Genomic DNA, 19,241 nt, shown 5'->3' on the forward strand with positions numbered 1-19,241 from the left:
ATTCACGCGTGGATATTGCATTGGAAGAAGACCTTTGCATTTTCGGATCAGGGGAGTCCAGAGGCTGTCACACATCTCACAGCAGTGAACACCCACTGATAATGTTAAATGTGTTCAGCAGATTCCAAGAAAGCATTTCCAAGACAGTCAAACAAAGATTCACTCCCACCAACATCGTTACACTAAATTGAACAATCTCAATTTTCTTCCCCAACACGTGCCAAGAAGTTAATTAGTCTGGAAACTTGAATATTTTTTAAAAACCTTCCCGTTTTCATTGCAAGCTTGAGTCACAAAACTTAACGCGAGTTAAACATATGAGAAAGGCCAAGATTCTACACGTCGCTTTTTGCTCCTTAATGCTACCGTTCAAAATAAATCATGGGAAAAATACTGATTAATTCCAACGTTGTATTTCCACCATAATCTAGTTCTGCACAATTCTGAAAAATGACAATGAAATGAAATGAAAATTGCTTATTGTCACAAGTAGGCTACAAATGAAGTTACTGTGAAAAGCCCCTGTCGCCACATTCCGGCGCCTGTGCGGGGAGGCTGTTACGGAAATCGAACTGTGCTGCTGGCCTGCCTTGGTCTGCTTTCAAAGCCAGCGATTTAGCCCTGTGCTAAACAGCCCCTCAATGGGTCCATTAAGAATATACAGCATTAAACAGGGTACTGCTCTCGTGGACCTACCCTTAACAACCGCTGTCTTTGGAACAGAGTTCTTCAAACTGAATAATTTTTTAAAAACAGGAAACTCTTGGGAAATGAACTACAAAAGTAACTTCAACAGCAATATTTATATTACACGCGAGACTCATCCATTTTTTAAATAAAGCCCAATACTTTTTTTTTAAATCACAAATGTAATTTGTGATTTAACAAAATATAAACGTTTACTAAATTTTGGTATATCAAGTATTTAATAGTGTTATTAAATTCCATTGGAATTTCGTGAGCTGTGCTGCCAAATATGATTATTTATCGCCAAGGCTTACATTAACATCTAATCTTGCCTTCTGCTCAGAGATGGAACTTACTATTTCCTAATAATGTATGAATTTAGTCACAGACCGCAGTTGATCACAGGCACGCTACCTCCTAACAAAAAAGTGTTCGCGCCATTCTCGAATCTCTGAGCACTCGGAAAAGTTGTGGAGATAACAGATTTCTTTAATGGGCATGAGTGGTGTGCATTGCTCATTATCAACATATCCCCGGGAACGCACACCAGAGTTGTCCGCGGCTCTTCCTCTCTGACTGCTGCATGTTTCATTAACTAGAGAAGCAAGTGCTAGGCCAGTGAAGATGGCCTTTTGGGATGATTGAATCCCCACAAGGGGACCCAGCCCGATCCAGCCCATGTGGAAACCCAAAGCAGATTCACGACGGCCCCTCGATAATTTAATAAGGCGTCAGGTTCCTCGCGGGGCCAATACGCTGGGATCAGTGCAAGTGTTGTATGAAACGTTGGATAGACCGATGGTATGGCGGCGGCGGTCTGCCTTCGGTTAGTGGGGGAAATGATGAGAGGTGCTGTGATGGTATTTCCGAACTCCGCCGTTAATCGCAGTTCAGACACACACACAGCTTTACATATTCATACAACAGCCTCATGTTTAATTCCCTTCAGCACACACACACAAAATCCTCGCGCTTATGATTCCTCCCCAATATTGGAAATGCAATAAACGAAAACAAAATATCTCAAGAACCAGAGGCGTCTCTTTCCACAATGCCCCCCTCCCTCTCTCCAACTGGAAAAGCCGAGGATTTGCAAGTTATTTGGCTGCATTAACGCTTTACGGGGGCGCCTGTGACAGACACAAGGGAGTTAAAAGGCGGATTTTTTAGCACAGCCGATGGCTCTCATTATCTGCAGTTCATTAGGAAACTGCAGCAAAAGCAGCGGCTTTTCAGAGAGGGGCAAACTAAATCCACCCCCAGCCACCCACCCACCACAGCACAGCAAGTAGCAAAGGTTGGAAAATGAAACTTTAAGCATTTATTCCTATTGAAAAATGAGTGGGGATGAACTCAGCTTGAAATAAAAATAACAGTAAGATCGAGCCGAACTCACGGATGATTTGCCCCCCGATCCCGTTTCCAGATCCTCTCTCTCTCCCTCTCTCTTAGTTCCCCGAATTTTCTTCTCAGCAAAAAAAGGCACATCTGCAATTTCAAATCAACTTCCGCCAAAGGCATTTCCCCCTTTCAAGAAATCTCCAAACGGCACGTCCTTCCTTCGCTCCGTCCTTTGCATTGCGATCGCTACTTTCTTCCCCCCCGTTCAGACCATTCCTCTTGGTTGTGAAATAGATTTAAACACACACACACAAAAAATCCATTCCTTGTCTGCAAAGTCGAAAGCGTCACCATCCAGCTAGATGTCTTCCACCCAATCAATCAAGCTCTTCTAGCGTGTTATCCCAGCCGCTCATTCCTGAATCCTCTTTTTTTTTGGAAGGAAAATAGATTTAAAAAATATTACTCCCAGAATAACTTTTTGTTCCCTGCTCCAGCGAGCTGATTATATTTTCCAATCACAGAGCAGTGCGGTAAGCCCCCCCCCCCTCCTCTTTCCTTCCTTTTTTAATTCCTCCCTTCCCTCCTCAACATTTCAGATCAGAGATCAGATCGCCCACTGCTATCCTGAATGTCATCTCTTTTTTTTTCTTCCCCTCCTCCTTCTCCTCTCTCTCTCTCTCTTCCTGGATCTGAAACCTCCAGTACTGTCTGTATCCCACAGCATTCAGTGCCAGCCCACTGCGGAGATGTGTATTCCACCCCCTCCTCTCTCTCTCTCTTTCAGCTGGAGAGTAATCTCCATCCCATCATCCCTCATTTCTTTCATTCTCTCTATCTTGGCAGAGCCTTCAACGCCATCCTCACATCTCCTCTCCACCCTCTCTCTCCGCGCTTTAAGATTTCGACGTTTCTCGCCTCTCTCCATCCCTCTCCTCTCCTCTCTTCCCCACCCACTCTTCCCCTCCCTCTCTCTCTTCTCTTCCCCTCCCTCTCCCTCCTCTCTTCCGCTCCCTCTCCTCTCTTCCCCACCCTCTCCTCTCTGCCCCACCCTCTCCTCTCTCTGCCCCACCCTCTCCTCACGTGTCTTCCCCTCCCTCTTGTCCCCCTCCCTCCACTCTGCCCCTCACTCCCCTCCCTCCCCTCTTCCTCTCCCTCCCTCCCCTCTTCCTCCCCCTCTTCCTCTCCCTCCCCTCTTCCTCCCCCTCCCCTCTTCCTCCCCCTCCCCTCTTCCTCCCCGCCCCCTTCCTCCCCCTCCCCTCTTCCTCTCCCTCCCCCTCCCCTCTTCCTCTCCCTCCCCTCTTCCTCCCCCTACCCTCTTCCTCTCCCTCCCCCTCTTACTCCCCTACCCTCTTCCTCTCCCACCCCCTCTTCCTCTCCCTCCCCCTCCCCTCTTCCTCCCCCTCCCCTCTTCCTCCCCCTCCCCTCTTGCTCCCCCTCTCCCCTCCCCTCTTCCTCCCCCTCCCCTCTTCCTACCCTCTACCTCTCCCTCCCCCTCTCTTCCTCTCCCTCCCCCCTCTTCCTCTTCCTCTCCATCCCCCTCCCCTATTCCTCCCACTCCCCCCTCCCCTCTTCTGCCCACTCCCCCCTCCCCTCTTCCTCCGCCTCCCCCTTCCTCCCCTCCCCTCTTCCTCCTCCTCCCCTTCCCTCTTCCTCCCCCTCCCCCTCCCCCTCTTCCTCTTGCTCCCCCTCCCCTCTTCCTCTCCTCCCTCCTCTCTCCCTCACCCCTCCCCTCTTCCTCCCCCTACCCTCTTCCTCTCCCTCCCCCTCTTCCTCCCCCTACCCTCTTCCTCTCCCTCCCCCTCTTGTCTTCTCCCTCCCCCTCTCTTCCTCTCCCTCCCCTCTCCCTCTCCCTTCCCCCCTCCCCCCTCCTCCACCCCCTCCCCCTCCCCTCTTCCTTCCCCTCCCCTCTTCCTTCCCCTCCCCCTCCCCTCTTCCTTCCCCTCCCCTCTTCCTCCCCCTCCCCCTCCCCTCTTCCTCCCCCTCCCCCTCCCCTCTTCCTCCCCCTCCCCCTCCCCTCTTCCTCCCCCTCCCCTCTTCCTCCCACTCCCCCTCCCCTCTTCCTCCCACTCCCCTCTTCCTCTCTCTCCCCTTCCTCCCTCTTCCTCCCCTCCCCCTCCCCTCTCCCTCCCCCCTCTCTTCCTCGCCCCCCCTCTCTTCCTCGCCCTCCCCTCCTCCTCTCCCTCACCCCTCTTCCTCTCCCTCCAACTCCTCCTCTCCCTCCCCCTCCTCGCCCTCCCCCTCTTCTTCTCCCTCCCCCTCCCCTCCCTCCCCCTCTCCTCCCCTCCCTCTTCCCCCTCTCCTCCCCCCTCCCTCCTCCCCCTCCCTCCCTCCCCCTCCCTTCCCCTCCCCCTCCCCTCCCCTCCTCCCTCCCCTCCTCTCCTCCCTCCCCTCCCCCCTCCCTTTCCCTCCCCCTCCCTCCTCCCCCTCCTCCCTCCCTCCCCTCCCCCTCCCTCCCCCTTCCCCCCTCCCTCCCCCTCCCTTCCCCTCCCCCCTCCCTCCCCCTCCCTTCCCCTCCCTCCACCCCCATCCCCTCCCTCCACCCCCATCCCCTCCCTCCACCCCCATCCCCTCCCTCGACCTCTCCTCCCTCCCCCCCTCCTCCCCTCCCCCTCCCTCCCCCTCCTCCTCCCTCCCTCTCCCCTCCCTCCCTCTCCCCTCCCTCCCCCTCCCACCCCATCCCTCCCACCCCATCCCTCCCCCTCCCACCCCATCCCTCCCTCCCACCCCATCCCACCCTCCCTCCCCCTCTCCATCCCTGCTCCCCTCCTCTCTCTCCCCCTCTTCCCCTCCTCCTTCCTTCCCCCCACTCCCCCAATCCCCCTCCCACTCCCCCTCCACAACCCCCCTCCCCCACTCCCCCTCCCCCACTACTCCCCTCCCCCCACTCCCCCTCCCCCGCTCCCCCTCCCCCACTACTCCCCTCCCCCACCCCTCCATCCCCCCACTTTCCTCCCCCCCACTCCCCTCCCCCACTCAACTCCCCCCACTCCTCCAACCCCCCACTCCCGCAACCCCCCTTTTCCCCCACTCCCGTTCGTTCCCCCACTCCCCCTTGATCCCCCAAGCCCCTTGTTCTCCCTCCCCACCCTCTTCCTCTCCCTCCCCCTCTCCCTCCCACCCCCCTCCCTCCCCCCCACTTCCCCCCCTCCCTCCCCCCACTTCCCCCTCCCTCCCCCCCACTTCCCCCTCCCTCCCCCCCCACTTCCCTCCCTCCCTCCCCCCCACTTCCCTCCCTCCCTCCCCCCACTTCCCTCCCTCCCTCCCCCCACTCTCCTCCCCACCCTCCTCCCCTCCCTCCCCCGACTCCCTCCCCCCCACCCTCCTCCCCCTCCCCCACACTCCTCCCCCTCCGCCCAACCCCCCACCCTCCTTCCCCCTCCCCTCTCCTCCCCCCTCCCCCCACTCTCCTCCCCCCCCCACCCCCCACCCTCCTTCCCCCTCCCCTCCCCCCCACCTTCCTCCCCCCCCACCTTCCTCCCCCCTCCCCTCCCACCCCCCCCAACCCAGCCCCCCCTCCCACCCCCCTCCCTCCCGCCCCCCTCCCCCACCCACCCCCTCCCTTCCCTCCCTCCCTCCACCCCACTTCCCTCCCTCCCTCCCCCCACTTCCCTCCCTCCCCCCCACTTCCCTCCCTCCCCCCCACTTCCCTCCCTCCCCCCCCACTTCCCTCCCTCCCTCCCCCCCCACTCTCCCCCTCCTCCCCGCCTCCCTCCCCCCACCCCACCCTCATCCCCCCTACCCTCCCACACCCCCTCCCCCCACCCCACCCTCATCCCCCCTACCCTCCCACACCCCCTCCCCCCACCCCACCCTCATCCCCCCTACCCTCCCACACCCCCTCCCACCCCCACCCCCCTCCCTCCCTCCTCCCTTCCCCTCCCCCCCACACCCTCATCCCCCTCCCTCTCCCCCTCCCTCCCTCCCTCCCCCCACTCTCCCCCCTCCCTCCCCCCCACCCTCCTCCCCCTCCCTCCCCCCCACCTCCTCCCCCTCCCTCCCTCCCTCCCTCCCCCCACTCTCCCCCCTCCCTCCCCCCCACTCTCCCCCCTCCCTCCCCCCCACTCTCCCCCCACCCTCCCCCCCACTCTCCCCCCACCCTCCTCCCCCTCCCTCCCCCCCACCTCCTCCCCCTCCCTCCCCCCCCACCTCCTCCCTCCCTCCCACCCCCCTCCCTCCCCTCCCTCCACCCCCCTCCCTCCCCTCCCTCCACCCCACTTCCCTCCCTCCCTCCCCCCCACTTCCCTCCCTCCCTCCCCCCCACTTCCCTCCCTCCCTCCCCCCACCCCTCCCTCCCCCTACCCCCCACCCCTCCCTCCCCCTACCCCCCGTCCCCCCTCCCTCCCCCTCTCCCCCCTCCCACACCCCACTCCCACACTCCCCTCCTCCTCCCTCCCACCCCTCCCTCCCTCTCTTCCCCCTCCCCCTCCCTCACTTCCCCTCCCTCCCTTCCCCTCCCTTCCCCTGCCCCTCACTTCCCCACCCTCTTCCTCCTCCCTTCCCGACCCTCTTCCTCCTCCCTTCCCCACCCTCTTCCTCCTCCCTTCCCCACCCTCTTCCTCCTCCCTTCCCCACCCTCTTCCTCCTCCCTTCCCCACCCTCTTCCTCCTCCTGTTCCCACCCACTTCCTCCTCCCTTCCCCACCCTCTCCCTCCTCCCTTCCCTACCCTCTCCCTCCTCCCTTCCCCACCCTCTCCGGCCTCCCTTCCCCACCCTCTCCCTCCTCCCTTCCCCACCCTCTCCCTTCCCCCTTCCCCACCCTCTCCCTTCCCCACCCTCTCCCTTCCTCACCCTCTCCCTCCTTCCCGACCCTCTCCCTCCTTCCCGACCCTCTTCCTCCTCCCTTCCCCACCCTCATCCTCCTCCTTTCCCCACCCTTATCCTCCTCCCTTCCCCACCCTCATCCTCCTCCCTTCCCCGCCCTCATCCTCCCTTCCCCACTCTCTTCCTCCTCCCTTCCCCACCCTCATCCTCCTCCCTTCCCCACCCACCCTGATCCTCCTCCCTTCCCCACCCTGATCCTCCTCCCTTCCCCACCCTCATCCTCCTCCCTTCCCCACCCTCATCCTCCTCCCTTCCCCACCCTCATCCTCCTCCCTTCCCCACCCTCATCCTCCTCCCTTCCCCACCCTCATCCTCCTCCCTTCCCCACCCTCATCCTCCTCCCTTCCCCACCCTCATCCTCCTCCCTTCCCCATCCTCATCCTCCTCCCTTCCCCATCCTCATCCTCCTCCCTTCCCCATCCTCATCCTCCTCTCTTTGCCACCCTCTCCCTCCTCCTCCACCCTCCTCACCTCCCCATCCTCTCCCTCCTCACCCTCTCTTCCCCACCCTCTCCCTCCTCCCCCACCCTCTCCCTCCTCTCTTCCCCACCCTCTCCCTCCTCCCCCTCTCTTCCCCACCCTCTCCCTCCTCCCCCTCTCTTCCCCACCCTCCTCCCCCTCTCTTCCCCACCCTCTCCCTACTCCCCCACCCTCTCCCTACTCCCCCTCTCTGCACCACCCTCTCCCTATTCCCCCTCTCTGCCCCACCCTCTCCCTACTCCCCCTCTCTTCCCCACCCTCTCCCTCCTCCCCCCTCTTCCCCACCCTCTCCCTCCTCCCCCCTCTTCCCCACCTTCTCACTCCTCCCTTCCCCACCCTCTCCCTCCTCCCTTCCCCACCCTCTCCCTCCCCAATCTCCCTCCTCCCTTCCCCACCCTTTCCCTCCCCTCTCTTCCCCGGCTCTCTTTGCGTATGCTCCCAGGCAACTATCTATCTACAAGTTGATCTCTCTGAACATAATCATTTTTTGTCTGACACTCCTTCAAAACATCAATTAGTTTCCGGAGGGAGGGTGGATGGATGGTTGGTGGTAGTGTGGTCAAGAGAGGGAGATATATCCCAAGAGTTCCCAATTTTCACCCTCCTCCTCCTCCCCCTTAACCCCACGGAACCAGAGGGGCTGTGACTCTGAGCCAAACAGACGAAATTCCAGCTCCACTTTGCTGAAACCAGATCTCTATATATTTAAATCCCGGCGAGTCGACTCTCACTTTGCACAGCCGTCTGCTTGCACTCTTTTTTTTGTCACTTTCTTTTTCCCTCTCTCTCTCTCTCTCCTTTACGATGGTCAAAAAAATGCAATTACCCAATTACCTCCCATCATCTCAGCACTGATTGGTCAATTGTATTAGCACTTGACGTCAGGCATTAAGATTGTGTTGGGCTCCCTCACGCCAAGTCGCTACTGCCACCTTGCTGGCAACCTGAGCACATCCTTTCTGCTCAAGCATTTTCTTTACATACGCTTGGGAAGCCGGGACAATGTGGGTCGAAGTTCCTCGTCTTTCCAACACCACCCCACCCCCACTTCCCCGAAGGTTTGTCGTCGACATTAAAATGCGAGTGAGGCCCCTCCCGCATCTCTTCCCGGTCAGTTGTTATGTTTGCTCGAACTCGCATTCATCCTTCAGACACAGATAGGCTCAGATGTCCAAATCTCTGAACCCAGAGAGCAGCGGGGCTTTTGGAAATATGCAGCCAGGCGATGGGGACATCATGCATGCATGTCGAGGGGGAAAAATGACACATTCTCTTTGAATCAAAAGTACCCTGAGAGATGCCTTCATGTATGTCAAAGGCACCAGGTCCTCCTCACTCCCCAATAAGAGGTACCAGTTTCCACCGCCCCCTCATCCCCCGCCAATTGTTGAGTGTATGTATGAGTTAGAGCCAAGTATTAGCAGTGTTCTTGAAGGAACAAATATCCCTCCTCCTGGGCATACCAGAGTGACAGCAGAATGGGCACCACCAGATGGACAAGGAAGACTGGGCTGGCCAGTGAAGACCTGGTGATGTACATTGGATGAGTGTCTTCAAGAGCGGCACATCTGACCAAAAGTCATTGCGATGGGCTGATGGCGGAGTCCTGCTGCCCATTGTCCTGCGTTGGACCAGAGGAAGTAAGATGACGCATTGGGAGGGAAAGGAACAACAACATGTTGCGCCTTTAATGCAGCGAAGCGTCCCAGGGTGCTTCACTTGGGTGGGTGTTATAGCAGCAAGTCTAGCAGCCAGCCACTTTCGGACGTATTAGGGCATGTGACCAAAACGTTAGTCAATGAGGAATTTTTAAGTAACTTCTCAAAGGAGGAAAGAGCGACCAACATTAACCGTGGTTATTCCAGAGCTTGGGGTTCCCAGCAGCTGAAGGCCTGGCTGTCAAATGCTGGAGCCAACGGAATCAGGAATGGTCAAATTTCCAGAATTAGAGGAGAAAAGAGTGCCGAGATAGAGGTACGACATCATGGGCGCAATTTGGAAACAAGGGTGAGGAATTCAAAATTGAGGCTATGCTCATAGCCAACGAGGGCCTGCGAGCTCTGGAGTGATGGGTAAATGGGGTTTAGTAGAGTGAGAGATCCAAGCAGCAAAGCTTTGGATATTAGCAAATTAGTGCGGATGCTGGAATCTGAAACCAAAGAGAAAATGCTGGAAAATCTCAGCAGGTCTGGCAGCATCAGCAGGGAGAGAAAAGAGCAAACTTTTCGAGTCCAGATGGCCCTGTGTCAAAGCTAAAAGACATAGAAAGTGGGAAATATTTATACTGTGGGGTGAGAGAATGAAAAATGAGTCGCAGCCATAGCAACCAAGGGAACAGAGTGATAACAGCTACAGAAACCAAGGGAACAGAGTGATAACAGCCACAGAAACCAAGGGAACAGGGTGATAACAGCCACAGAAACCAAGGGAACAGGGTGATAACAGCCACAGAAACCAAGGGAACAGAGTGATAACAGCCACAGAAACCAAGGGAAAGGAGTGGTAATGGCAGTCCCCAGAGAGAGCTTTGGATATTATTAGGTTTTCAATGGGTGTCCTGTTGCACACTGGCCAAGAGTGCACAGGAACACTCAAACCTACAGGTAATAGAAGCATAACTGTGGGTTTCAGTAGCAGATAAGCAGAGGCTGGGATGAACACGGGTGATATTATGGAGGCAGAAATAGGTGGTCTTAGCGATGGTGTAAAAATGGCACCAAGGTTACAAACAGTTTTGTCCTGAGAGGTTTGGAGTCAGTGGCTGGGAATTAAAGTGGAGTTTTTGAGGGACCAAAGGCTCTGGCTAACGTCTTCCCAATAGCTTGTGGAGTAACTTGCAGCTCACCCACTACTGGATATCTGGCTAGCAAGCAGAACATTTTAGAGAGAGTGAAGGGTCAAGAGAGGTGCTGATGAGGCAGAGCTGAGTGTCAGTAGAGTACATGTGAAAATTGACTTGTTTTCAGTTGGTGACACCAAGGGCTAGCAAAAAAAAGGAAGGGACCAAGGATAGATCCTTGGGGAACACGGGGGGTAATTTGGCAGGAGTGTGGAGAAAAGACCTTGAAGGTGATTCTCCGGATACAATTGGGCAGATAAGAATGGGACCAGGTGAGAGCAATCCCACTCAGCTGGGCGATGGTGGAGAGGCATTGGAGGAGGAGGATGTGGCCAACTGTCAAAGGCTGCAGGAAAGTCGTTGTGGGCAGTACGGTTGCATTGTGGATAGCACAATTGCTTCACAGCTCCAGGGCCCCAGGTTCGATACCGGCTTGGGTCACTGTCTGTGCGGAGTCTGCACATCCTCCCCGTGTGTGCGTGGGTTTGCTCCGGGTGCTCCGGTTTCCTTCCACAGTCCAAAGATGTGCAGGTTAGGTGGATTGGCCATGATAAATTGCCCTTGATGTCCAAAATTGCCGTTAGTGCTGGGTGGGGTTACTGGGTTATGGGGATAGGGTGGAGGTGTTGACCTTGGGTAGGCTGCTCTTTCCAAGAGCCGGTGCAGACTCGATGGGCCGAATGGCCTCCTTTTGCACTGTAAATTCTATGATAAGGATGGGAAGAGATAGTTAACCCTTGACAAATTCATACAGGATGGAATGTGTGGCTTTCATAAGAGCAGCTTTGGTACTGCAGCCGGGTCAGAAACCTGGTTGGAGGGATTCAAAAGTGCAATTCTAGGAAAGATGGGAACAGATTTGGTGAGGCGCCCCCGGGGGGGCGAGGGGTGAGGCGGGGGGGCGTAGAATGTCAACTTGTTCCAAGACTTTGGAGAAGAAAATAAAGTTGGAGATGGAATGGTAGTTAGTAAGGATGGAGGGGTCAAGGGTTGATTTGTTTTTGAGGGAGGAGTGAAGGTGACAAACTCATAGAAACCCTACAGCGCAGAATGAGACCTTTCGGCCTATCAATCTGCACCGACCCTTTGTAAGGCCACCTTACCGAGGCCAATCTCTATTCCTGGAACTCCACCCTGAGGGGCAATTTAGCATGGCCAATCCACCTAATCTGCACATATTTGGATTGTGGGGAGAAGCCGGAGCACCCGGAGGAAACCCACGTAGGCATGGGGGGAATGTTCAAACTCCACAAGTCACCTGAGGTCAGAATCAAATCCGGGTCCCTGGTATTGTGAGGCAGCAGTGACATCCCCAGAGAATCGCGACAACAAGGACTCCTACATCAGACTCCTATTTATTGACTACAGTGTCATCATATCCACTTATGTATATAATGAGATGCAGACAGGCAGTGATTGACACACAGGATAACCAATGAACAGACACGACACAGAACAACCAATCACCAGACAGGACACCACCACTATAAAGCACACAGGGCAGTAAGACTCTCCCTCTCTCTGTAGGACACAGGCTACTGAGATAGTAAGAGTGCACAAGCCAGTGAGCACTATCACCATGAGGTAGAGAGTTAGTCTGGTCAAGCCAGTAGGAGGTTATCAGTTAGATTGATAGAGTGTCAACTCACAGCAGACTATGTACAGCAATCAGGAAGTTCAATAACAGTGTTGGACCATCTCCTGTGTCAGAAGCCTGTTTCTAGTTTCACTGCATCCAGTTGCAGTCAACATTGAACCAACTTACTTAATACATCATGGTACCAGAGTGCTATTAATCCTAACAAATCTACCTCGAGTGCATCTGCAACGACCAGCAAGCAGCCATCCAGCGGCATGGAAAACATCCAGCCTCCTTCGCAACTCCGGATCTCCGGCAACCTCGGCGCCAACTGGAAAGTCTTCAAACAAAAGTTCCTCCTGTACATCGAGGCCTCCGACCTCGAGGCAGCATCGGATGCCAGAAATATCACGCTGTCCCTGTTGACTGTGGGGATCATGCCATCCATATCTATAACTCGCTTACGTTTGCCGATGGCGAAGACAAGACAAAGTTCAAGACAGTTCTGCTGAAATTCAACAGCCACTGCGACATTGAGGTGAATGAGAGCTTTGAACGGTATATCTTCCAACAGTGGCTTCAGGGTAAGGATGAACCTTTTCAGTCCTTCATGACCCATCTCCGCATCCTCGCGCAGTCATGTAATTATGACTAGACGATTGATTCCATGATCCGGGGTCAGATCATTTTCGGGGTCCAGTCTGACTCCCTGCGGGAGCAGCTCCTCAAAATAAATCAGTTGACCCTCTCCATCGCCATCAAAACGTGCGTTGTCCATGAGCATGCCAGAAATCGCTACTTCTGCATCAGGGCGGCAGAAACTCCAAAACTGGCCCCCCACGAGGCAGAAAGGGTGCAGGCCATAGCGAAAATGCAAGGCCTGAGCATCGAGGAGAGTGGCCGTTTCGCCCGCTTTTCTCAGGTCCCCACGCATGCGCGCCACAACCGTGTGGACGATGAGGCAGAAGATCCTGAGGCGCATGCGCGAACGTCGGCCGACCGCACTGCGCATGTGCGATGGCGCACAGAACGTGCTGACATCAGCATCATGATGTGTCCGAATTGTGGCTCCGCCCATTTAAAGCGGCAAGTCCAGCCAAAGGCGGGCGATGTCTGCAGTGTGGAAAGTCTGGCCACTACGCGGCCTTCTGCAGGTCCGCTCCACCGAACAACAGCCAGCGATCCTAGCTGCAGCGCAGATGTGTCCGCTGCGTACAACAAGGCATGCAGGATTCTGATCCAGACAGTCCAACGGACCCCGATGCTGACTGCCTCGAGTCTCCATATCGGGTGGGCATCATCACCACACGCGAGTTGGTTTCTACCGTGCCTGCCAATCGCCTTTCGATCCTCAGTGTGGATCCTGACGACGAGTGGTGTGTTGTCATCACGGTCAACCAGTCTCGCATCCGATTTAAATTGGACACTGGCGCGTCTGCGAACCTCATATCACAGTCGGACCTCGACAGCATCCGACACCAACCTAGCATTCTTCCACCGGCCTGCCAGCTCTTTGACTACAATGCTGATGCCATAGCTGCCAATGGGTCGTGTAAGCTAGGTGTCTCTCACAAGGCAATCAAGGCGGCGTTGAGATTCAAGATCGTCCGGCCTGACAAGGCATCCCTGCTCGGTGCTCGCGCATGCAAACTCCTACATCTGGGACATTGAGTTCATGCCATGTCCTCGACACCGGCGACGGCCTCGCCCAATACGAATCTCCAGGCTGAGATAGATGCCATTCTCACACAATACCACAATACAAGATATTGCTCAAGCCAAATGCTACCCATCATCCTTGCAATAACCAGAGTTAGTCTGGTCAAGTCAGTAGGAGGTTATCAGTTAGATTGATAGACTGTCAACTCACAGCAGACTATGGACAGCAATCAGGAAGTTCAATAAAACAGTGTTGGACCATCTCCTGTGTCAGAAGCCTGTTTCTAGTTTCACTGCATCCAGTTGCAGTCAACGTTGAACCAACTTACTTAACACATCATACAGCTCTGCCTTCAATACCATAATCCCAGCCAAGCCCATATCAAAGCTCCAAAACCTAGGACTTGGCTCCTCACTCTGCAACTGAATCCTTGACTTTCTGACCCACAGATCACAATCAGTAAGAATAAACAACAACACCTCCTCCATGATAGTCCTCAATACCGGGACCCGCAAGGCTGCGTACTTAGCCCCATACTATACTCCCTGTACACACATGACTGCGTGCCAAAATTTGTTCCAACTCCATTTACAAGTTTGCTGATGACACGACCATAGTGGGTCGGATCTCGAACAACGACGAGTCAGAATACAGGAGAGAGATAGAGAACCTAGTGGAGGAGTGCAAAACAATCTATCCCTCAATGCCAGCAAAACTAAAGAGCTGGTCATTGACTTCAGGAAGCAAAGTATCGTACACACCCCTGTCTGCATCAATGGGGCTGAGGTGGAGATGGTTAGCAACTTCAAATTCCTAGGGGTGTACATCATCAAATATCTGTCCTGGTCCACCTACGTCGACGCTACCACCAAGAAAACACAACAGCGCCTATAATTCCTCAGGAAACTAAAGAAATTCGGCATGTCGACACTGACTCTTACCAACTTTTACAGATGCGCCATAGAAAGCATCCTATCTGGCTGTATCACAGCCTGGTATGGCAACTGCTTGGCCCAAGACCGCAAGACATTTCAGAGAATCGTGAATGCAGCCCAGTCCATCACACAAATCTGCCTCCCATCCATTGACTCTATCTACAGCTCCCACTGCCTGGGGAAAGCAGGCAGCATAATCAAAGACCCCTTCCACCCAGCTTACTCACTCTTCCAACTTCTTCCATCGGGCAGGAGATACAAAAGTCTGAGAACACACACAAACAGATTCAAAAACAGCTTCTTCCCCGTTGTTACCAGACTCCTAAACAACCCTTTTATCGACTGACCTGATTAATACCTGTATTCTTCACTCCTGTATGCTTCACCTGATATTGGTGTCTATGTATTTACATTGTGTACCTTGTGTTGCCCTATCATGTATTTTCTTTTTATTTTCATGTACGAACAAAGCTGAGCTGCTGCAGAAAAATACTTTTCACTGTCCTTCATGCCTCACTTCCTTCCTCGTCACCTTTAATCTTTTCAAAGCTTTTTAAGTTAGTTACTGATCCTCACATTTGCTTCTTGTTCATTCTTGCCCTCTTGAGATCCCTCCTATCTGGAAAGTATTATGAACATGTGTTGTTTCTGTGAAATTGGTTCAGCCTTTGATGTTTATTGAGTGTAAAGCAAATTGATTGAGCCTTGGTTTTCAAAAAGTGGAAATAATATTGGTAATCAAATCCATTTTCATTACATTTTCAATTGAGAAGCAACGGGGACTACTAATAATAGAATTAGCATGAACAACAACAACAACTTGCATTTATACAGCACCCTCAACATGGTAACTCAGTCCAAGGCACTTAATATGGATAATCTACAGGGCAGCACGGTGGCTCAGTTGATAGCACTGCAGCCTCACGACGCCGAGGTCCCAGGTGTGGTGTTGGGTGCTCTGAGGTACAGATGAACCAACACGGTTGCGATTGGTACAACGCAGTTTTATTCCAACTAGTTATTTACACATCTGACTTGGTACTCAGCACGTGGTGACAGTGTGAGTGTCTTGTTAATGAGGTCCTGGCCTTGTCCTGTCTCCAGATGGACTGGCCAGCAGGTGTCGTGTTTCTTGTCTTATACTGTGTCTGCTCTTGTCTGTGATTGGCTGTCGTGTTATGTGTGCTAATTGGTCTGTTGGTCTGTCTAACATGATGTGTGTGTTGTGATGTGTGTTTGAATATCATGACACCAGGTTCGATCCCGGCTCTGGGTCACTGTCCGTGTGGAGTTTGCACATTCTCCCTGTGTTTGGGTGGGTTTCGTCCCCACAACCCAAAGATGTGCAGGGTAGGTGGATGGGCCACATTAAATTGCCCCTTAATTGGAAAAAAATGAATTGGGCACTCTAAATTTAGGAGAAAAAAATATGGATAATGTACAAGATGCATGAATGCATTGGTGAAAAATACTAGGTTTTCCAATGGTACTTTATTTTCCATTCCTGTTCTACCAACAACATGACGCATTGATACATGTAATACTTTGGCCTTGTTGATTCTGCCCCGATCTTTAAATGTTGTTACCTTTAGTCCTCTGCATGTATGTTGCGGTTCATTACTAATGTGCCCTTGTTGAACCCTTTTCTGGATCAGTGCACATGGCGTGACATTGGGCAATACAAACCAGGAAGGTTTCTGGACTAATTTCTGACTTGCTTTGTAAAAAAACCACAGTAGCTTGTGTAGTGGTCGTTATCTGGCTATAATTTGTTCTCCTATTTGTGAGGGTAGGGGAAGATTGGGAATTATTCTTCCTGCTCTAGACAACTATCTAGAAATCTTTGCTCCAATGCAACATGATTGTAAACCAAGTGGGTGCCAGATTAGTTTGGACGATGACAGTCGCCTTGGTTAAAAGCTGACCAACATCTGTCCAGGCTTAATTATGAAGAAGGACCATTTGCTATAATTGTTTTTGCTTATTATTTCATTATTAATTGCAAAAAAAGGCTCACCAGGAGCCAAGGACAGGAAAGTAAAAATAGAGGCAAATGTACTTTTATTAATAAGTAGATCTGTGATCCACATTGTTTTAAACAGCTTAACCTTTGCATCTGATATTGAGACATTTAATTCCAGTGCTATATCTTTTTGAGTGTAGACATTGACTTTAGGGCTAAAGCTCAGTGATGTATGCGGCGCAATTTATTCATGTAGATTTACCTCGTTTATATTTGTGAAATCTCCAAAGGTAATTTTCCCCATAATTAGTTGAACATGTGATTATTTGACGGGGGCTGGTGATGATATATGAATAAAAATGACTCAATGATGACCTTACTGGGCAAATACAAAATTTGATCAGGCAGAATTGATCACGTGTGTCTGTGTCTGAGGGAGCGCACACGGTATTATTTTTCATGACAATATGTTACTCGACAATATTCAAACAAGAGTACTGAAGAATTGTGTTCCAGAACTTGCTGCACCCCTAAGCAAACTATTCCAGTACAGCGGCAACCGACAATATGGTAAATTGCCCAGATATGTCCTGCACACAAAAGCAGAGCAAATCCAACACGACCAATTACCACCTTTAGTGGCTACAGAGGAGCCAAAACAAGAGGTGCAAAGAAACGTCTTTTATTACACACTAAACTATATACGCAGTACACTCAAAGTCCCAGCTGCACTACTCTTGCTTCACTCCCATCTGGGCCAGCTTTTATGCTAAATTCCATTACTTTGCTGATGGGGCCCCGACCCTCAGCAGGGAAGCTCATATTCTACGAGGCTCAGAGGGAGGCTAATTGGTCCTTCCTTGTAGGTCTTGTGCGGGTTATAACACTACCCATCAATCTGCTTTCGATCATTAGTAAAGTGATGGAAGGAGGGTCATCAACCGTGCAATCAATAATTAGCACCTGTTAAGCAATAATCTGCTAACTGACAAAAGAGCTGATCTCCCGAGGTGAGGTGAGAGTGACTGCCCATGACATTAAGGCAGCATTTAAACGAGGATTGCATCAAGGTACCCTAAAAACACTGGAGTCAATGGGAATCGGGGGGAAACTCTCCACTGGTTGGAATCATACCTTGCACAGGGCTGCTCAGGATAGTGTACTGGGCCCAACTACCTTCAGCAGCTTTCATCAATTACGTTCCTTTCGTCAAAAGAGGGGATGTTCTTTAAGCACTATTTGTGCCTCTTCAGATCCTGAAGCAGACCATGTGCAAATGCAGCTGGAACTGGACAATATCCAGACTTTGGCTGACAAGCAACATTCATGCCAATCAAGTTCCAGAAAAATGACCATCTCCAAAAAGAGAGAATCTAACCATCACCCCTTGATCTTGCTCATTGCTGATTCCACCACTATCAACATCCTGGGGGTTACCATTGACCAGAAACTGAACAGTCTTCCAATATAAATACTGTGGCTACAAGAGCAGGACAGAGGTTGGGAATACTGTGGTGAGTACGTCACCTTCTGACTCCCCAAAGACCGGCCACCATCTACAAGGCACAAGTCAGGAATGTGTTGGAATACTCACCACTTGTCTGCATTGCCTGGATGTGTGCAGTTCCAACAACACTCTAAAAGCTTGATACCATCCAAGATAAAACAGCCTGCTTATTTGGCACTCCATCCACAACCTTTCATTCCCTCCACCACCAATGACCAGTGAAAGTCAAGTATACCATCTACAAGGTGGACAGCAGTTACTCACCAAGGCTCCTCATGCAGCACTTTCCAAACCCATAACAACTACCATCTGGAAGGACAAGGGCAGCAAACGCATGGGATCAGCACCACTTGAAAGTTCCTCTCCAAGCCATTCAGCTTCCTGACGTGGAAACATAAATCGTCTCTCTTTCACTGTTGCTGAATCAAAGTCAGCTCACCACCACCTTCTCAAAAGCAATTAGGGATGGGCAATAAATGCTGGCTTCGTCAGAGAAACCACAACCCATGAATGAATTTTAAAAAAAGAAAAAAATTCCTGGTAATTTATTTCAAAATGTAAGTATTTCACACATCACATGATGCTTCCTCCAAAGAACACCCCAGTCAGGGTTGCGGCTCAATTGATATCACGCTTGCTCCTGAGCTAAAAGTTCCAGGTTCAAGTCCCATTGTCGGGCTTGAGTGCCAAGTCAAAGCTGATACTGTGGTGCAGTATCAAGGAGGCACTGTTGGAGGTGCCACCATTCAGATGAAGTGCTGAACTGAGGCCCCATCTGGATAATGAAACATCCCATGGCAATATTTTAAACACAAACGGGGTATGGGGGGTGTACCAGTATCACAGCCTGTATTCAATCCTCAATTATTATAAAGAAAGAGATTATCTGGTCATAATCAGATTGCTGTTTGTGGGATCTTGCTGTGTGCAAGATAGCTGCAGCCATTCCTAAATTACAGCAGTGGCTACGCTCCTAAAGTACTGTATTAGCTGTGAAGTGCCTTGAGATGTCGGATGTTCATGACAAGCATTACATCAATGCAAGTCTTTCTTTTTTTTCTTTAAAATCATTCCCATTCATTTTCTTAAAAACATCATTTTTTTATAAAACGCATTTTATTCAAACTTGTATCAAAGTAGGTGACAGCAAATAAACACCCCGGGAAACATTCTTCCCAACAATCTACAGTTTGGAGATTTTTCTCCTTTTTCACCCCCACCCTTCCCATCACCCAACCCCCAACCCCCCACCCCCCTGCGACGAACAGCTCCTCAAAAACGGTTACAAACATCACCCACCTTTTCTTAAACTTTATCTTCTTTAACCGCAGGAAGTCGTACAGGCCACCCAGCCATGCTGCTACCCCCGGTGGCCGACCGCCACTCCAGCAAAATTCGTCGCCGTACAATCAGAGAGGCGAAGGCC

At 52.3% G+C, this 19,241-nt stretch overlaps 1 protein-coding gene across 10 annotated transcripts in view; it reads right to left on the reverse strand.

The window, feature by feature from the left end:
- LOC140384679 (leucine-rich repeat-containing protein 4C-like) overlaps positions 1 to 19,241 on the reverse strand; it is a 1,407,047-nt gene that overhangs the window by 140,886 nt on the left and 1,246,920 nt on the right. The window contains exon 1 of one of the 10 annotated variants that reach the window (XM_072466609.1): positions 2,084 to 2,921. The exons of the other annotated variants lie outside the window; for them this stretch is intronic. The gene's annotated coding sequence lies outside the window, so the exon portion shown is untranslated. Of the gene's footprint in view, positions 1 to 2,083; positions 2,922 to 19,241 lie in introns of those variants that run through there. 10 annotated transcript variants of the gene reach the window in all.

This window comes from Scyliorhinus torazame, chromosome 10 (assembly GCF_047496885.1).
Source record: "Scyliorhinus torazame isolate Kashiwa2021f chromosome 10, sScyTor2.1, whole genome shotgun sequence".
Lineage (NCBI taxonomy): Eukaryota > Metazoa > Chordata > Chondrichthyes > Carcharhiniformes > Scyliorhinidae > Scyliorhinus > Scyliorhinus torazame.